Source organism: Lissotriton helveticus, chromosome 1_1, assembly GCF_964261635.1.
Source record: "Lissotriton helveticus chromosome 1_1, aLisHel1.1, whole genome shotgun sequence".
Classification (NCBI taxonomy): Eukaryota; Metazoa; Chordata; class Amphibia; order Caudata; family Salamandridae; genus Lissotriton; species Lissotriton helveticus.
Window position 1 is genome coordinate 220,114,915 of NC_136057.1, and position 16,933 is coordinate 220,131,847.

Sequence of the window (16,933 nt, forward strand, 5' to 3'; positions counted from 1 at the left end):
CATGATGACTTTGCAACTAGACTTCTTTCTGCATCTCTGTTGGTTGTTTCTGCATATCTCTTACATCTTTCTGCACCTTTCTTCGTCTTTTTGGACTTCTGTTGCCTCTTTCAGCATTTCTATTGTTTCTTTCTGCGCCTTTCTTCCTCTTTCTGTACATGTCCTACCTATGTAGGCATAGTTAGTAATTAGCATTTAAAAAACCTTCGAAATTCACTGATAAAACCATAGGTTTCAGAGACCTTATAGTTAGTTGGACATTTCGCTCGTACAAAACCAGAGAAATTCGGCCGTTATAGTTAGTTGAGCTAACTATAACTCGCGCCCCGGCAATGCACTGCTGATGAGGTCACATATTATATCATTCATGAACTGGTCAGTGACATCACTGATTACATCATCCATTGACTATATGTTTCTGTATGCCAAGGTGTATTGAAGAATGAGTGGGTGTATAAGTGACTGAACGGATGATTTAGTAGGTGCGTGGCCGATTGTATAAGTCAGTAATTAAACTTGTCTTACTGAATGCATGGTGTTAGATCTGGGGGTCTCTAGTTGGCAGAGGTAAGTATTAATGTCCAAATAGGGACCCTTGCTTCTAGTCAGGGTAAGGGGGATACACTCTTAGATAACCCCTGCTCACCCCCTTGGTAGCTTTGCACGAGCAGACAGGCTTAAGTATTTGTACCAACACTCACAGTAACACAGTGAAAACACCACAAATGGACTCACACCAGTTTAGAAAAATAAAGTATTTTTATCTAAACTACACAAGACCAAAACGACAAAACTCCAACATACACAGTTCAAGAATATAATTTTCAAAGAATTCTAGGGTTTGCTTCAAAATAATCCACAGTTGCGTCTCATTTAGCCCAAAGTACCTGTATATGTGACAAAAGCTCCAAGTGGAAGCTGCAGCGTTGAAAAACAAGCCATGTGTCACTCCTGAGACCCTGGGGAGGCAATGCGACAGCCCCGCTGTGCGCAGCGGGCGTGTTGCGACGAATCCGGTCTGTGTGGGGAGGGATAAGATATCTTGAATAGATTCCGGTGTGCAGGTTCGGTAGGAACCGTCTCACACAGTCACGATGCGACGATCTTGAGGCGGCCACAATCTCACGTGCGGTGGCGATGCGCAGCATCGATCTTCTCCTCTCGCGGCCCCTAGATGTGATGGCTCTGCTACAATGTTCGCAGCGACGTGATGCGGTCTGCAAGCAAGCGGTGCGGCAATCTCACCCAGCGATGACAGGCGCTGCGACGATCTCGATCTTTGCGGCTGCGGGAATTTCCTCGCACTGTCGGGGATGCGTTCCGCAAGCAAGCGATGCATGAAAATTGCAGATTGTCTTCTCTTCTCCTTGTCCAGCTTCCCAAACAGCAGGCACAACTTCCAGAGGCACCACAATTGGATCCAACACTCTAGGAAGGGCAGAACTCCTACAGCAGAGTTCAGGGGAAGCTGGGGGTGAAGTCCTTTTGTTCCTGGGACTTCTTAACAGGAGGCCAGCTCTCCTCAGGCCCTTGGAGATCTAACTGTGTGATTGTCTGTATCAGTCTGTCAGTTAGTGTGTAAGCGGCTCCATGGGTTGGTGAGTGTCTAAATTAGTTAATTATTGGTTGTCTGAGTATCCGTATGGATGCCCGAGTGTCTGTGTGTGTGGGTGGGGGTGTGTGACTCTGTGCATAGATGTGTGAGTGGGTGATTCACAGGATGTACGGGTTCAAGAGTGCATCTGTGAAGGGCGATATGGGTGGGTATGTTGGTGAGTGAATGGATATCTCAGTGGTACATGTGTGAGTAACTACATATGTGTAAGGCAGTATATGTGAATGTTGGAGTATATAATTTACTATATGTGAGAGTGAGTGTCCGGGGGAATCCAAATGTACGTATATGCGGCCTGGAAGATCAGCCAAAGTCAGAGAAAAGAGAAGCAGGCATAAATTACAAAGTAACAACTAGTCGGCTGCTTTTTATGCCAGTAGATTTGAGCTTGGAGATGCTGTTTGCTGTTTGATAAATCAGTTCCACATAAAACGACTTGCTTGTGTCTCTCATCAATGGCCTAATAGATGATCTGGAGCAACTTACTGACTACTGAGAGATTATAACTGCACATTTTTAACTTGCACCTGCAGTTTATCAAATGCACGTATAGGTATCAGCTTCCTATTGGCTCATATTTCAAGGTTCATTTTCACCGGGCCCTAATCTCTTGGACAAATCAGTGTTTTTAATATGCTATGTAACTTCTGCATAGCAGGTTTGTGCTCAGTTTTATTTGTATATTATAATTGTTGAAATGGAGACAAAAGGTTGCATTGTCAAGTTTCCGTAAATGTACATATGCAATGAGTAGGTAACTAGTAGGTGCAGACTAAGGTATTTGCACATAGGTACACGTTTGTTAGCTGGTACATTTTGTAAGACCCAATGACCACAATTTCCCATGGAAATTGGTTGTAATAATGTGATGTAGGACATTTGTTTGCACTTTCAATTACTATATAGCAAGTAGACTATGGTAGACTATGGTTGATGCGCTGAGAGTTGCACTTTATAATCTGTGTTTAAGCCGTTTAACATAGATATGAATAGTTTTTTATATTATGTGGTGTAAATGACAATGTTATAATTATTATAGCATAATTTGCTGAACAAAAGACTCCAGTGGAGTGGAGAAATCATATGTCGGCCTGAACTGTCAAACTTTGTCAGTGCATTGGTTGTGAGGTACGCACCGCCATTGACTTTATAAAGAAGTGGAACAATGAGAAGGTGCAGACAGGCATTCTCTGCTCACTTTGTTCTTTCTAAAGCTCATGCATTAACTATTGTTATAGTGGAGAAGTGTGGCTCAATGGGTGGAGAATTGTGGCTCAGTGGTTAGAGCGGCAGACCCTGATGTAGAGTTCTAACCCGGCACCAGGGTTCAATTCCCCGCCTCGGTGGGTCTTGAGCTAAAAAATTCCATGGACCTGATAATTCTCGCCTCGGTGCCTATTCCAATCATGGAGTCCCACTCTGCAACTCTGGGCAATAGCTTGCTTAATCTCCACAACGGCCCCCACAATGCTAAGTATGCCTGGCCTCACCTTGGGGGTGCCCAGGAGTGGACACCTCACAGGGAAAGCCAGGATGGGTTCCACAGCGGTATTCGTACAAGCGCCTTGAGACCCTTGCGGGTAATTAGTGCGCTATACAAGTATCAATTTACAATTGTTATATGCAAGAACATTAGAGACCTTAGATGCAAAGAAATATCACTTGGCATTGCGCTGAGTCATTGTACCTGATCATGAATTAATCCTTGCTTTCCTGTCTATGTCCAACCCATCACCTGGGGACATTTTATATACAGTAATTCAGCTAGATACCATGCACCAGTCAGGTAGGCCTGTGACCATAATACATGTACTATTATCTGTATTCATTTGGATTTCATTGTTACACTTCCTTATGCCTAACAAATGCTTGACCACTGATATATTTCTCTATTTATCTATTTCAAAATAAAAATAAATAAATAAAAAGAAAAAAGATTTTACTTGATGCCGAGAAGGCTTTTGACCGAGTGGGGTGGAATTATCTCTGGTCGGTAATGACTACCATTGGCTTGAGTGGTAAATTTATGAGTTTGACCCGGTCCTTATATGATAACCCTACCGCGAGAAGTAGTTATGCGGGTTTGACATCGGCCTCTTTTCTATATCTCGGGGCACCCGTCATGGATGTCCCTTGTCACCTCTTTTGTTTGCCCTTTCGATGGAACCATTCCTTCATGCTTTACAATTACAATCTTGTATTATTCCTTTTAGTTTGAGTCTTCACTCATTGAAGATAACGGCATACGCCGATGATATTGCCATTTATTCTACTGATGTCGTAAAGACTTTACATGGAATAACTATTGAGGCTAGTAGATTTGGAGATGTTTCCGGATATAAATGAAATCTAAATAAAACCCAAATAATTGTTAATTATAAACCATCAGTTGCAATATCAGGGCTATGTCAGACTGCCATTTACTTGGGGGTTAAAATTTCATCAAAAATTAACGAGATAGTTACAGTTAATTACGACACTTTAGTTAAAGCTACTGTTATACTATTAAAAAAATGGCATAAACTCCCCTTAAATATCATCGGTAGGATTAACCTGATCAAAATGAAAAAACTCCCTAAATTTCTTTATTTATTCCGGTCCATCCCTCTCTCACTCAGTAATCTTTTCTTTAAAAAATTGGACTGAATATTTACTAGTTTTATTTGGGGATACCGTAAAGCTCGTTGGTCCATGGTGTCACTTAAAGGTGCATTAGATAACGGTGGGCCTAACTTTCCTGATTTTAAGTTATATTTTTGGGCAACTTTCCTAGGACGTTTACGGTGTCTACTTAATACAGATAACCAACTTTATTTTTATACCTTCATGTTAAATTCAGATTAAAATATGTTTTTGTTAAGAGTTAATGACCCCATTTACTTTAAAAGGGTCAAATTCAAGACCGCCAGGGATATGGTTAAGATCTGGCTTAATATCCTGGCTTTTTGCCACACCTATTTTTTTCATCCTAAACTTTTGCTATGGGGTAATCCTGGTCTTCCAGGGATTTTTAGTGATGGTGCGGCAAATATATGGCTTGCACATGGCATAAAGACACTGGGGGATTTATATGGCACTCAAGGTTTCTTGAGTTTTGAGACACTTAAAATTCTATATAAAGTCACAGAATCAATGAGGTTCAAATATATGCAAAAATATGATTTTCTTATTCGTAAGATGAAATTATGTGAAATACCGGATTCTGACATTTCGGACTGTTTTTATCCACATAAGGATAAATCCTTAATTAGTATTGGTTATAGATGTCTTAATACATATAAAATTAATGATTGTACTAAATTAGCCGAAAAATGGAGCATAATGCTGGGGGGTTCCGTAATATCAATAATTCTGTTCAATCCTCAAGTTTAAGGCTTCAGCAATTTAAAACCACTTGTATGCTTTATTACACTCCAGAAAGGATATATAAGTGGTCTACGAATATTTTGTTCAGTGACCGAACTAAGGGGCACATTTTGATGGCGGACGGACCTGAGTCCGTCCGCCACCATAGAGTAGGAGGGAACCTCCGCATGGCCTGCGGAGGTCCCTCCAGTGCAATTAGGATGTGAGCGCCACCCTGGCGGTCACATCCTCTATTTTTAACATTGCAGCGGGTGCAGCTTCAAGCTGCACCCGCAGCAATGTTAAAAATGCACGCATTGCATTTGCATTGCATTGCATTTGTATGTAGAAAGTGGCAGGCACCCCCCACCGGCCTTCACCTAGGGGGCCCGCAACCGGCCCCCGCAGTGAAGTTACACATGCTTTTCCACGGCGGAAAAGCCGCCACGGAAAAGCATGTTTCAGAGCCCATCCTAATCTGGCTGACGGTGTCTGAGAGACACCGTCACCATATTAGTGCTTTTCCGCCGCGGTTGTGAGCCAACCGCGGCGGAAAAGCTGCGGACGGAAACCGGGACCCACCAGCCATCCTAATGTGGCCGTGGGTCTTTGGTGGGTCCGCAGAGGATTTTCCGCATCCTCCGGGCTGGCGGTGGCTTCCGCCGGCCCGGAGGATGCGGAAATCCTCCATCCTAATGAGGCCCTAAATGTCCCAAGTGTGGTCTTATTGCTGTGAACTTGGAACATATGTTGTTTTCTTGCCCTATGTTGTCCGAATTTTGGTTAGCTTTGGATAAGATAATGAAGTAAAAATTGGCTTGTTCTCCCCCCCTCACAGCATCCTCTGTTTTACTCGATATTCACACCATCTCTATCCCGCAGCAAGCTTTAGTTACTATTGTATTATCTTGTGCTAAATTAGTAATTGCCCGTGCCTGGATTTTGCCTAATTCCCCACTTATCATGGAATGGTGGTCATTGCTTAATGAAATCTATTCTATGGAACATGCTTTGGCTAAACTTAGAGGTACTCGGTCTTTATTGAAATGCGATAAGATTTGGGGTTCCTTTATCATTTGAACGTTACTATGTGAATGCTTATTTTAAACTTTAAATTTTGGTATTCATTATGGGGAAGGTTCCTGCAACGTTATACATATTAGATGTATAAAATGTTAAGCTCCCTGACACCTAACAAGTCTTGTTCATTCCATAGTAAGCTGCTTAATAAATATATACATTAATTTTTCATACCCCTGTTTTTCCTTAGTGCCCCACTTGCTGTCTTTCATTATCTTCTTGTTCTACACTCACCTTCTCTCATTCCCCCTCCTTGGGCCTCATTTATGAGAAATGGCGCATCGCTGCGTGAAAGCAGCGATGCGTCACTTCTCAGTGCGCATTCCTTGCGACATTCCTGATGCGTCATATTTAATTTATGACGCATCATGTCGCAAGGAGTTACAGATACGTCAGTATTTCTAAAGTATCTGTAAGCGCAAAAGTGACGCATTGCTGGAGTGTGTCACAAAAGTGACGCAACTCCAGAAATGCGCCCTTTCACATGGGGCAAGCCCCATGTGAAAGGGCCTGCGTCAGTCTTACACCTGCTGTGAGGCAGGCGCAAGATTTTGACGCAACAGTATCCTAAAAGTGACGCAGTGAAATCTCATAAATTTCACTGCGTCACTTCTACGACCCTTCCTTGCGTCAATATGCCCCCCTTGCATACATTATACCTGGCGCAGGTATAATGTGGCGCAGGGGTTTAAAAAGTGACGCATCTACCTAGATGCGCCACTTTTTAAATATGGCGCAACAAGGCGCAGTTTTTTACACCACTGGTGCGTCACAAAAAGTGACGCACCGGCGGCGTAAAAGTGACGCTTAGCCTCATAAATGAGACCCCTTGTTCCTTCCCTCTTGCAAGCGGAATAGGTGCGTTTGCATATTACATCACTTGTCGCTGGTGTTCTCGCCTAACTTACCCTGAATTGAGCAGTCATCTTTATAGCACACAAACTATAACTTAATCCCAAGTACAGATGCCACAATGTCACCCACGAAGGGACGGAAAAGATCTAAACTAATTTAAGGGATTTTACTGGTGACATTACATATCACCTTACCATTAACTGTATTAAATGTGTTATGGTAAATTCAGTATGAATGTTTGGGTGATTTATTTTACATTGCATTTATATATATATACTGCTGTTATCATTGTTTCGCTCCAACTTTTAATTCTGTACCGCATAATTTTCATGCACCAAAGTCACATGTGTTTATCGTGAGCTTTATTTTCACATTCAGGTGATGGAAAATACAACAAATGTTGCAGAATTCATTCTCTTGGGCCTCACTCCCTTCCTGAAGTTGAAGATCCCCCTTTTCATATTATTTTCACTCATCTACTCAGTGACTCTACTTGGGAACGCTCTTATTATCTCCCTAACATGTGCAGAGCCTCGCCTCCACACTCCCATGTATTTCCTCCTCAGGAACCTCTCCTGCCTGGACGTTGGCTTCTCCACCACCATTCTGCCAAAGATGTTGCAAGGTTTCCTCACCAGCAGCAACACCATCTCCTACCGTGGCTGCTTCACCCAACTTTACTTCTTCATCTCCTTCGCAGCATCAGAGAGCATCCTCCTTTCGGCCATGTCCTATGACCGCTACTTGGCCATATGCCAGCCTTTGCATTATGCCAGGATCATGAGCCCAACATTTTGCGTCAAGATGGCTGCCGCTTGCTGGCTCACTGGATTCCTCGATTCTTTGCTGCTCACTCTCTTGATTTCTAAGCTGCACTTCTGCAAAGCAAACATCATTGGCCACTTCTTCTGTGATGTCCCACCCCTGCTACTGCTCTCCTGCACTGACATTTCTTTCACCCTAACAGTGATCTTCATTTCTGGGGCCTTCTTTGGCCTTGTCTGCTCTGCAGTCCCCATTGCCTCCTACATCCAAATCATCCTTGCCATTCTGAAAATTGGCTCAGTGGAAGGGAAGCTAAGGGCCTTCTCCACCTGCACTTCTCACCTCACTGTCTTCACTCTGTTCTATGCCAGTGTGATTTTTGTGTACCTCCGTCCCACCACCATGTACTCAATTAACAAAGACAAGCTGGTGGCTCTGGCCTACACAGCCATTACTCCAATGCTTAATCCTGTTATATATAGTCTGAGAAACAATGATGTAAAAGGAGCTATGAAGAAGTTCTTTTTCAGAAAACACTTATAATAAAAGCCATTTAATTAACATTCAGGGTAGAGTGGATCACATGACACCTGCCCTGACTCAACTCCACAAGTTTCCCCATCAGCCTGCACTACATTTAAATCCCACTGCATAATCTCCTAGGCTATCCATCACGAATACCTACCTCCTACCTTAATTTCGAGCACACTGTACCTGAACGGTCTGTGGTGCACTTTAACAAGGTGCGCTGGGCGCAGACAGGGACAATTCACTTTTATACGAGGAATGCAGTCTCCTCTCACACGTGCTGCTGCTCTGAGGGCAGAACATTAGTCAAAGACAGAGCTGCTGTTTGAAGCAACTGGTCCATCGTTCATAGTGCAGGTTGCACCCTGCACAGACATCTCCCTGCAGGTGGGTGTAGTCAGTGAGTACACTCGCATGCAGAGGGATGTGTGTGACGTCTGTGGGATTCCTTCCTTCCAGCCTTTTCAGAGAGCCTGGTGAGTATTGCATTGCTTGCTCAACACCTTTGGAGCACAGTCTGCTTCTACCGAGGCCTAAAATACAGCGTGAGCACAGAGGCAAACAATTCTCACTTTTGAATTAGGGTGTCTATTTAAGACAGCGCTGATGAAATATGTGTGCTGGCACTATCTGCAGGACAGTGGGAGATGCACCAACATCTGCACTCCCTTCTGCATTACTACAGCACTTAGGGCACAGAAAATGGGCACAGATGACTGTTACATCCCTGGGGCAATGAATATAATGTTGCTCCTTGTAGAAACATTGTCCGTTTTTGGCCATCTACACTCCACTCATAACAATTCCATTGCACAAATTGAGATCCAGATATGTCAGAACACAGGACATTACAAAAAAACTCTCTTAATCAGCAATACCAGGCTCTGAAATAAATTGTGTCTACTGCTCAGACTCTCCTATATTTACAACACTTCTGGAAGAAATGCAAGCCTTCATTTTCACTCTGCATCTGCCTTCAGTAAATTGACACTACCGTGGACCATTCAAAATAAGGAAACAGCCCACCAGAGAAAGCTCCTTGCATTTACTTTGCATTCTGAAAAGAGATTTGTAGCCATAGCTCAGGCAGAGCAATAGACTGGCACCATGACAGTGTATCTCTGATTCCCATAAGGCTATGAATAATCCTAGAGAACCATTGAAACTCTGTTGCATTGTGCGGACTAATTATCACGATCCCGGACACTTCTTCACTGGCTCCCCCATCAGCATTAACAACATTTTTGTCACACTGCATAATCTCCCAGATTATCCATCACAAAGCCATTGATCATCTATGGTCACCCACATTCCACCAGCAGCTTGTCCCTACGAAGGCTGGATGTCCAGAACAGTGAAAACTAAGGATTAAAAAATAGATGTGTGGTATTAACTATGTCCTAGAGAACTCATAACTCCATCTCCCTCTCATATTGTATCCTGTACACAACCTCTGTAGCCTCCATTGAGTGCAGAGAAGTAACTGAACCTTTGCTCACCTACCTACTTTGAACTGTGTACATTAATTTCTGTGGATTCTGTAACTTACTCCCAGGTTCTCAGGCCCGATGTGAACTACACAATTCTTTTTTTTTTAAATGTAGAATGTTTGGCCCTCTGGTAGCTTGGCAGAAAGACAATCAGTCCTAACTTACAGGCAATGTGTAAATTATTTATACGGCACAACAATATTAATAAAGTGAAGCAGCAAGGTAGTCCAATGGAAGCAGCAGGGCAGTCCTCTGGGGAACAATGCAGACCACGAGCGTCAGGGAGTTCCTCTGGATAACAAGGCAGTTCTTCTTCTGCAGTGTCCAGAGGTCCAGCAGTGTACTGATAAGTGGATCGGAAGATACATTATTTATACCTGGTGCCAGCATTCCCTGTCCTACCTTCCCTCCTCTGGTTCTAGAACGTTCTCCCATTTCCTTGTCAAGGCTCCAAAAAGCGTGGGGTGTCAAAAGACAAGCCAGGAAGAAGGTATAGCCCTTTGAAATGTAAATGGGGTAGGACAAAGTTCCAAACCCAACCATCCTGGCAGAATGGCCCCACACTGTCCACATCCAGTCCCTATTCTACACTGTCTGCGACCAAAGCAGATTCTTAATGGGGGAGCCATTATTAGGCACAGGCAGCTGAAAACCCATAGAAGGCCTTAAAAACTTTAGACAAGAAAATGACAACTTTTTAAAAGTGGCATTTTTAGCGTTGTTATCTAAAATTAGACTTAACCATTAAAAAAGATTTTAAATTACAATGCAGTTGAGCCTACACAGCATATTTCTACTTGCTCCCAATCAAATGTTAGCACTTATTAAATGTAATAAGGTAACCCAATGTTATCAAAGGAGAGAGATAGACCTCACAGGAGTGAAAAATGTATTTAGAGGGTTTTCAGTACCTGGACATATTATACTTAAGAACATATGTCCAACTTTTTAAATACAATGCGCCCTGCCCTATGGGCCTCTAGTGTCTACCTTTTTGGTTACTTGTATATGAATTAAAAAATGTGCGGATTAGGCCTGGCAATTATTGCTGCATAGTAGCATTTAATTGCAGGCACCGGGTATACATTTTAGGTATGCATAGTACCATCTTCTTGAAACTTATTAGTATATTAAATGTGCCAATCAGGTGGTGGCGAATATTACAATCTTTTAGTAAGAGCATACTAGCACTGTTTAGCAGTAGTAAAGTGCACAGAGTCCTAATGGCAACAAAAATCAATTCAGAAAACAGGAGGGGTAAAGACAAAATGTTTGGAGGAAGAACACACCAAGGATGTCATGTGTAACAGAGTGGATATGTGGACAACTTCACATGCATTTGACACTCTTGAGTATATGTTTTACATTCCTAATCTTAGGGCTAATATCTTAAGGGCCACATGTACAAAGGTAAATGTTTGCAATTGTTAAATAGCACATTGCTGAGAATCGCTATTTGGTAATCGCAAAGAACCACATTCAAATGTCTGTTTTACTCATCTTCCAATTTCCAGTGGGTTGCAATTAGAGCTACCTCATGAATAGTATTCAGGTAGGTTTTGGTTTGCGACTCATTGGGTAAATCACAAAAATCACATAGATGGTGGCCTAGTAGAGTCAGCAGACCACCATGTCTATGATTGCTTTTCAATAAAGCGATCTTTTATCTTTTTTAAATGCAGGCCATTTTCCTGAAAACAAAAAGGTTTATGTTTAAAAAAAAAAGAAAAGTTTTTGTTTCATTTTTTAGAGTAGGCAGCAGTCCATAGGACCACTGCCTGCTCTTAAAAATGTTTTAACAGACATTCACAAAGGGCCTTCTTCTTTACGAAAGGGTTGCTATCCTACTTCAAGTATATGCTAAAATGCATATATTTTACAACAATATTTTGGTAGCACAACATTCACACATACCACTGCGATTCAGTATTAGGAAGGGTCACCCTAAACACGCCCCTTCCTACTACCGAATTCCAAACCCAGTTTGCGATTTGGTACTATGCCAAGAAATCGCAAATAGGGATCTGTACATTTTAAAAAGCCTTTTTGCATTTGCAAATGGGCCGAATCTGTGAACTGGCCAGTTAGCGATCGCAAAATGGCTTTGTATGTGTGGCCCTAATCCCTCATAGCACAGTGCCATTTTGTTGTTTTTACATATCTGAAAAAACACCTCACACATATATTATATAAACCATACACAGCTCCATGATTTGCCCACTAGGATAAGGGTTATATTTAGACATGTTTTTATTTTTTACATTATCCATTCACCAAAAATTGCAACTCATCACAGTTTGTATGACTAGGATATTGGTTGTGAAAGAAAAGTTGACTTTTTCTTTAAATGGCATAAGCATGTCTTACATTTTTCATATTGTCATTTTCCTTAGGTTCACATAAAACACAAAGCTGAGTCATGTAAAGTAGATGGTCATTTTATCACATAATATTCTTTTGTATTTTTTAACATGTCTTTAACAGAAAAAGGAGAATATTGAAACTTTCAAAAGTAAATGTTTAGAAAAACGTGCTATCTTTCTGAATTCATGATATTACCCATTATGTAACTAATACAATGTGTCAATATCAATAGTTCACAAAAAATATTTTATTATTAGAAAAAGTGTAACGTGCATTTTTTAGGTTTCGAACTGGCGAGGGGCAAAGCCCCTCCCAGATCGAAAACTATTGTCTACAGTAGGGATGTTCGGACCGCCTCTGTTTCCAATTGGCTAGCTCCATAAATGGAGACTAGCCATTGGGAGACAGAGGCTGTCAATCGCGCTTTCTCTTGAAAACGCGATTCGGGGGCGTTTCTGGTGCTTTTTTAAGCCCCGCCCCTTTGTCCCGGGCCGCGCTGCGATTGGCTGCCTGGGCGGGGCCTGCCTGGGCGGGGGCCTCGCCTCGGCCGGGCAGCACGAAGCAGTCACGCGCCCCGGCACGCGTCACCGCCCCCTTTCCCGCTGCTGCTCAGGGAAGTTAAGTTTATTTATTTATTTTATTTAATGCGATTTTATATGGCGCGAAAATTACCCGGTGTCAGAGCGCTTTTCAAAAGTACCAGTTGCGTTACATAAGGACTTTGGATCACATGAGTTACATAAGAGATACAAACAGAAAACAAGTCAGGTCCCGGGCCGCGCTGTGATTGGCTGACGTCACGGGGGTGTCCCGGGCCGGCAGCCAATCACAGCGCGGCCCGGGAATGACGTCACGGGGGTGTCCCGGGCCGCGCTGTGATTGGCTGCCGGCCCGGGACACCCCCGTGACGTCAGCCAATCACAGCGCGGCCCGGGACCTGACTTGTTTTCTGTTTGTATCTCTTATGTAACTCATGTGATCCAAAGTCCTTATGTAACGCAACTGGTACTTTTGAAAAGCGCTCTGACACCGGGTAATTTTCGCGCCATATAAAATCGCATTAAATAAAATAAATAAATAAACTTAACTTCCCTGAGCAGCAGCGGGAAAGGGGGCGGTGACGCGTGCCGGGGCGCGTGACTGCTTCGTGCTGCCCGGCCGAGGCGAGGCCCCGCCCAGGCCCTGGATCACTTCCCTCCTCTTGAAACTGTCTGCGGGCTAACAATAAGAGACGGTCTCTCCTCTCACCTACCGGTACCCCTCGAGTGACCCACCCCGCGGACCATGGCCTCGCTGGAGCAGGTCCGCCGCCGGCTGGAGGAGGCCGGGCAGCCGCTGCCTCCCGAGCTCCTGGGCAGTGTCCGCCGCAGCGACCCGAGGCTCTGGCGAGCTGGGAGCAGGAAGGTCAGTTCTGAGCTTCCGAGAGGGATGTACTGTACGTGCGGTCTAAAAGTTATCTTTGTTATGATAATACATGATGACGTGCTGCCAGACAGACTATACAAAGCTTGTGAAGTGTTTACCTCGGGACACAACAAGTGTCACTTTCTGAGGCGAATCAGAGTCTCTAATGAGGAGTGTGTAGTGACTCGTGTAAGTATTGTATTGTAATTATATAGCGCTTACTACCTCTGACGAGGCGTCGAAGCGCTTTTTCGGCGAGTAGCACGCTACTCCGGGACCCACAGAGGATTAGTGTTGAATTAGTATAGTGAAACATGCAAGTGCATTTTAAGTGGTGGATAGGTTAGTCAGTTATTTGGGATGATTGCAGAACGGTAGAGGAAGAAAAAGGTTTGTATTTATATAGCTGTTGTTGACAGTGGTGGATATTTAGTCAGTTATTTGGAGTGAGAAGTAGTACTAAATAGTTTTCGTACATCGCTAAGTATGGCACTTGAAAGTGGTTTCTAACCAGTGCAATTAGCGGAGGATATTCCTAATCAATGTCTCCACCCATGTAAGATAAAAGGATGAGTTTCAGTGAAAAGCTTAGATTTGCCGATATTGGAAACAATGTATATGTAAGTAACACTGCATTTGTCAGCGGCGAGCTTTTAGTTTATGAAGTATCCTGCTTCATCAAATACCAAGGGCCCACCCAGTGTGTTTCGAAATTACCTTGAATCTGTGTAGATTAGTTTTGATCAAGTTTTTCTTGCGCTGAATTTTCTGGGGGTTTTTTCGCCGAAAGGATAGCTGCTTAAATCTGGAGGGCGCCCATACTTATCTTTATTTTAAGGAGGGGCCCTGTCCTTCATTTTGCTCTATCGCGGCATCACTACGTGGTTTACGTTATCACTCTTTCTCCATGAATCTGGGGAGGCGGCCCTAGCTCACTCAGTACAGGATGTGCTGCTCCTATTTCAAGGGAAGTGCTGTGATTCTTTCAGCATTTTTTACAATTGTGTGTTCATCCGAAATAATGTAGTTTATAGGAGGGATTAATACCCTTTTAACTGCCATGGAATAACAACCCGGATTTGGCAGCATAAACTAATGGAAATACAGCTTTCGGGTGGAAACCTTTAAAGGAATTTTTATTTTTTCTGTACTTGGCATATTTCAGTTTACCGTGGGGGTGAAGCAAAGTTTGGTATTGCTCTTATGAAATGCCTCGTTCGAAATGCAATTTGGCGGTCTATGGAATTTTCCACGCTAGAAGCTTTTAGTCGAGGCCGTCCAGATAGACCACTACGCCATACTGGCCTGACCCACCCCCACATCTGAGGTGCTGTGTTGCAGTTACTGATACCGTCAATCTGTTAGTCTACCGAGGTTGCTCAGTGTTTTCTTTTGCACAAAACTGAGCTGCAGGTTCTGCTGGCCACAGTAATGTTTGACTACAATACAACTCTTTCAAGGCATCTAACAGAGAGACTGATAGCTGATGGTAGTTCGATAACTAGTGCAGCAGGGCACGTCTTTTTAGGTTTGGCAGTAGGCAGGACCTTTTGATTCTGCCAACATTATATGTATAATATACTTGTATGGGCTTTCAGCCAGACATTTTCATTCATTGGTCTGTTACTGTGGCATTTACACGTTTCTTCTGCCCATTATAGCATAGGGCACTGTGAGCAACCGTGTAGGAAAGTGGGTTAATGTTGCATCAGAAATCTGGCAAAAAGGTGGGGGTTACTGTACTTTGAGTGTGTGCTGGCAATCTCCTAACCAGGCCCCAGCACCTATGTTCTTTCCCATAACTGTACCATTGTTTCCACAATTGGTACACCTCTGGGCCACTTATAATTCCCTTGTAAGTGGTGGTACCGAGTGCCTCGTGACCAGAGAGCATCCCTTAGGCCTGCAGAATGCATTGTACCACTGTAGAGAAGTAGGATCTACTTTCATGGTTAATCTCACTTTTTCCTTGATATCAGTCTAATTTTGACCTAGTCTGACTGGGATCCTGAAAATCAGGATCCCAGGCACTGCTTCCTCCTTAAATTGACCCTGATAAGTACTTATGGACATCCACAATTGGCTACTGGTGTATACCCATGTAAGTCCCTAGCATATGGTGCTATGGTACCCAGGGCATAGGTACACCAGGGGTCTCCCATGGGGTGCAGCATGTGTTGTGCCACCCTTGGAAGTCCACGCAAACTCTAACCACAGGCCTGCCATTGCACCCTGTGTGAGTTTGTGCTAGCACCACTCACAACAGATGTGCTCCCTTATAGCTGAGGTCACTACACTTAAAACCTATAAGTCACCCTTTGGCAGGCTCTTCAGTCCTGAGGGCAGGATGTTTGATTATAAGTGTGAGGGTGCCCCTTCATGAGCAGGACAGCCCTACAAACACCATAATGGATTCTCAAGGCTTTGTAAGTGTGGTCAGCCATTTTAATACATATAATGGACATCAGTCATTACGATATGCCTCCCTATTTAGTGGCTGCACTGAACCCAGGCATGTTTGGATTCAAACATGTTGGAAGCATACCACAACACCGATTCCGGTGTTGGAAGTATGATTCCATGTACTAGGGGGGGTCCCGTGGGGAACCCATCTGTACTCCCTGTTATAGCCTTTCAAGGTCTGACAGCAAGCTAGTGCTGATGCTGACCACAAACCCAATTTTGGCCTTCTGCTTCTGAGCCAAGCTCGAGCAGTGGAAGGTAGAAGAATAGTTTCCTGTCACAGGGAGACGTGACCACCTCCCAGACGGGACTTAGTGTATTTGCCTGGGGTGGGGGCGCTTGCCAGGGCCACCAGACTGCTTTGAAGGGCACATTAGGTGCCCTCTTGGCATACTCCAGCTTGAGCCAGTTCAGGGAGCCCTTAGCTCCAGCACGAAACTGGACAAACGACATGGAAGTATCCTCCCCTCTGTTTAGCTCCTCCTCTTGGAGGGGCCTTTGAGTTGTTCCAACCCTTCCCTTAGGGTGCATAAGGAATTACATGTGGGTGGGTTCTCAGATTCGTCGTGGGGCTTCTCCAGAAACGCTTTTCTTCATGTCTACCATTGTCGTCTATGGAGGTTTCCTGCGTCTCTTTACCTCTATGCACCTGGCTTCCCTGGTGTAGGTTACCTTGTCTACGGGATATCCACGAGTGGGGTGGCTCTCCAACCTTCCAGCCTCCAAGGGAATTCTTCGGGGTTCTCTGAGAAGGGTTCTTCTAGTGAAATAAGCTGCTTAACACTCCTTCAAGATACGCCTGAAGGCTACTCTCCACTTCTACCACTTTGAGAGCTTTTTATGGTTATCAAGGACTACTAAAACCACCATAAGGGTTGCCTGGATTAGTGCAAGTGCATCTCTTAAATACGTGTGCACCATATACTAAACCAGCCTCTCTAAAGGACCCCACATCTAACACATACACACTGCCATTGCAGGCTATATGTTATGGTGTGGCTAAACTAAGAGTCAACATGGCACA